The 3998-nt window shown below is 42.1% G+C and overlaps 1 long non-coding RNA gene across 1 annotated transcript; it reads left to right on the plus strand.

The window, feature by feature from the left end:
- Positions 1-1874: 1874 nt before the first annotated feature.
- Positions 1875-3309, plus strand: LOC123329934. The gene is made up of 2 exons (XR_006545549.1): positions 1875-2504; positions 2991-3309. It is a non-coding gene; the product is annotated as an uncharacterized LOC123329934 (long non-coding RNA).
- The last annotated feature ends 689 nt before the right edge of the window (positions 3310-3998 follow it).

The raw sequence follows: 3998 nt of genomic DNA on the forward strand, positions 1-3998 counted from the left end.
ACATGAAAAGGTAGAGTTGAGGTCAGAACAATGAACACATTGCATCCACTATCCCATAACAAACCCTGACAGATATCACTAATTGATCACTCTTTTTTTCTGGCTGAATCGTTCTCAGCCTCTCTCTCTCCAGGCAGCCATTATCAATCAGTTAAAGTTGGCATGTGAGAAGAAATCTATTTGACATCATTGAACAAAATGGATCTTAACAATAAAAAGTTGAGATGCTATAATTCTATCTTCCTATTAAAAATTTGAGGTCATTTTACAGGCAGGCATTTCCTGCAATGTGGGGTCATTTACTCCAGACCAGACATGGGAGAGCAGGAGTTCCTTATTGTGAGCAATTCACACAAAAGGAAGAAGCCATAAAATACTAAATTTCTATAAAGACTGTAACCTTGTTTGTCCTCATTTACTGCTGTAGCATCAGCCCCTAAGAACAAAGTCTGGTACATAGTATCATCCAGGACTGTTGAATGAATGAATGAGTAAATTCTTAGGGAAGCAGATAAACAGCTCTATCTTTGTAGAGTTGTTACAGTTACCGCAATTTAATCAAGGATAACTAGCCACAAATGATGAAGCCAGGGACTGGGGTCCAAGCCACAGGCTGCAATGCAAGGGTTGGGCATCTAGGTTCTGATAATTCTTGTATTAATAACTTCACCCTCATCTTTCCTCTGAGTTGCAGACAACTGCCTGTCTTGATATTTTCACCTGGCCACCTTGTTAAGACTTGTTAAGCTCATAGTCTACTATATGTATCCCTGATCCCCTGCCCCCAAACCTGGTCCTTCTCCAGTGTTTCTGATCTTAGTGAACCTCATAACCATCCATCTGGCTTACAGGACACAAATGGAGAAGACAGCCTGAAAACCTCTGCCCTCTTGATATCTCATTTCCTAATAATCTCACAAATATATGCACTCTTCTGTCTTTCTCACCACCACTCTGGTCTGAGCTTCCATCACCTCTCACCTGAAAGGTGGTAACACTCAGCTGATCCATCTCCTTACATTCTTCACATTATGCCATTCTCCACACTGTGGCTTGAATGATCTGTTCAAAATGCAAAGTATATTATTGACTCCTTGCTTAAAACTAGGTGACTTCTCATTGCCTGTAAGAGCAAAACCAAATGCTCTAGACTGGTCTACAAAACCCTGGTTATCCTGCCTGTGTCATCCACCTAGCATGCTCCATACACCACGCACCCTTTACCTTCTGTATGTTGATCTCACTGATCTTTTAGTTCCCCTGACACAGCAGGTTCCTTCCCACTTCTCTGCCTACAACTCTTTTCTCCTTCTCCTTATCTATTGATTCCTACACACCCCTCAGGGTTTTTGACACTTCCATGGGAAAAACTTCCTAACCTTCCCCCTCTATCCCTTTCCTGACAATGCACAAGATGGCAAATAATTATCCAGCCCCCAGATCAATAGTGCTGAGCTTAAGAAGTTCCTTCCTAAGTTTAAGATTTGGGAATTTATTGTTATTGCAGTTTAACAAGTCTTTTCCTCACTTACACAATGAATGATTGAAATCTATGACTCATTTTACTTCTCCCCTCTTGCAGGATCTCTGTATTTTCCTTAAAGGTAGGACCTTAGAGAAGGCAGTAAAGGAATTATAAATGAATTGAATAAATGAAGTAACTACAAGTAACTCCATGAGGAGCCAGTGCATTTTCTATGTGGAAATAAAGAGGTGGAGGAAACTACAAAGTTCACATGTAGAGTTAGTGCCATATAACTGCCAAGAGTAGAGGTTGCCGTAGTTGGTCATGGTCCACTAGTCAAATCAGGCCCTTTGCCTGTTTGTGTAAATAAAGTTTTATTGGAACAAACCCATGCCCATTTGCTTATGTATCATCCATGGCTGTTTTGGTACTACAAGGACAGACATAAGTAGTTGCAACAGAGACAGGATGGCCCACAAAGCCCAAAATATTTACTATCTGACATTTTACAGGACAAGTTTGCTGATTCCTTTTAAGAGCATTGGCTTGAGTCCCAGCTCCAAGCTACTAGCTGTGTGACCTTGAGAAAGTCATATTACCTCTCTGAGTTTTAATTTTCTCAGCAACCAAATGGAAAGAGTAACACAACTTTCCTCATATGGTTGTTTAAGGATTTAATGAGGTCAAATGCTTTGCACATTGCCTGGCACATAGAATATGATTAATAAATCATAGCTATTATTAACAAGCTAGTACTATAAATCATGAATAACAATAATAAAATAAACCATCTTTTGTGTCTTGGGCAGTAGGAACTTTCCTGGGGCCTGACAGTAAGTTTTCTTCCTTTGTCACACTGGATGCTCTGGCAGTCCATAAGGAAACGTGTTTATCTTGAAAGCACCTGGCAGAGACAGCATGGATGGGGCTGAGCTGGTAGAAAGACCCCATTTCTCAAACACAGCTTTCTACATGGAATTATTCAAAGGGAAACCTTATCAAGCAAGCCTTCCATCTGGGTGTCATCCATCTTCTAAAGGTAATTCAATAGCCCTTGGTAGCTGATGATTTATGGGATGGATGGCCACGGGGAGGTTGCTCTTTGTATTACAGCCTGTTTTTATCAATGGCCAGCAACCCACTGGCTGGAGCTGGGAGCAACAGGCTCTTTGTTTAATCCTGTTAACCCAGGCATTGTCTGCAGCCAGCTCCAGGCCAACAGAGTGCCGCTGGCCACGTGGGCAGATGAAGAACTTGGATCATTCTGAGTTAAGAGTGCGGGTTAGTAAAGCAGAACTGTTATGTCCTACAAAAGTAAATCTCTGTCTACTACACAAAGCTGCTTTAAGTACCTCTCAAACCAGGTTCAATACCTGGGTCAGGATGATCCTCTGGAGAAGGGGATGTCAACCTACTGCAGTATTTTTGCCTGGGAAGTCCTGTGGACAGAGAAGACTGTCAGGCTACAGTCCATGGGGTTGCAAAGAGTTGGACATGATTGAGCGACTAGCACTTTCACTTTCAGATCTCATCTGGTCGATGCTGTGGTCCTGGGAGAGAGACATTACCATCCTTACTTCACAGATGAGATGCTGAAGCTGGGAGGTGGTTCCTCATCTTGTGCCTAGATTAAGAAGGCCAAGGCAAGCACTCCTATCTTAATGAGATGCACCTGTCCCTGGGGCTGTCTCTGACAAACTGGTCTTGGCTCTTTTCTCTTTGCTACCTTATTCTAAACATGCCACTATAATGTTCATATGGGTAGGACCTTGTTTTCTCATTTATAATCGCATTCCCAGAACCAGGCCTAACATGTAGTAGGTGTTTATTAAATTATGTTTTAAAGAATGAATGGTGCCCAGGCATTTGCATATGTTGTTTCCTTTTCCTGAAACACTTTTCCCATCCTCTTATGTAGCTAGTCCCTGCTTGTCTTCAAGGTCACAATTTAGATGTCATCTTGCGTCAGTTGATGTCCAAATCAGAAAATAGAAGTCATAGGAATTAATTTGACTGAGAGAATTTAATAGGGAGTTAGTTAAGCACTTACTGGAAGATGGAAAAATGAAAAGAGAACATTGAGGTCACAGAGATAGTAACTGCAGTGGATTAGTTATTCACTGCTGTGTGACAAATTACTCCATAATTCAGTAGCTTAAAACAACCTGGTGATCCAGTGGTTAAGAATCTGCCTGCCAGTGCAAGGGACATGGGTTTGACCCCTTGTCTGGGAAGATTCCAGATGCCACAGGGAAACTAAGCCCATGTACTGCAGTTACTGAAGCCTGCTCACTCTAGAGCTCATGCTCTGCAACAAGAGAAGCCGCTGCAATGAGAAACCCATGCACCACAACTAGAGAGTAGTCCCTACTCACTGAGACTAGAGAAAGCCTGCACATAGCAACAAAGACCAAGTGCAGGAAAAACAAGCAAACAACCATTTCTTGTCTCATATTTTCTGTCGGTCAGGAACCTGGGCATGGCTTAGCTGGATCTTCTCCATCCGTGTTTCCCATAACAACGTAAAGGTGGC

The sequence above is a fragment of the Bubalus bubalis genome, chromosome 17 (genome assembly GCF_019923935.1).
Source record: "Bubalus bubalis isolate 160015118507 breed Murrah chromosome 17, NDDB_SH_1, whole genome shotgun sequence".
Lineage (NCBI taxonomy): Eukaryota > Metazoa > Chordata > Mammalia > Artiodactyla > Bovidae > Bubalus > Bubalus bubalis.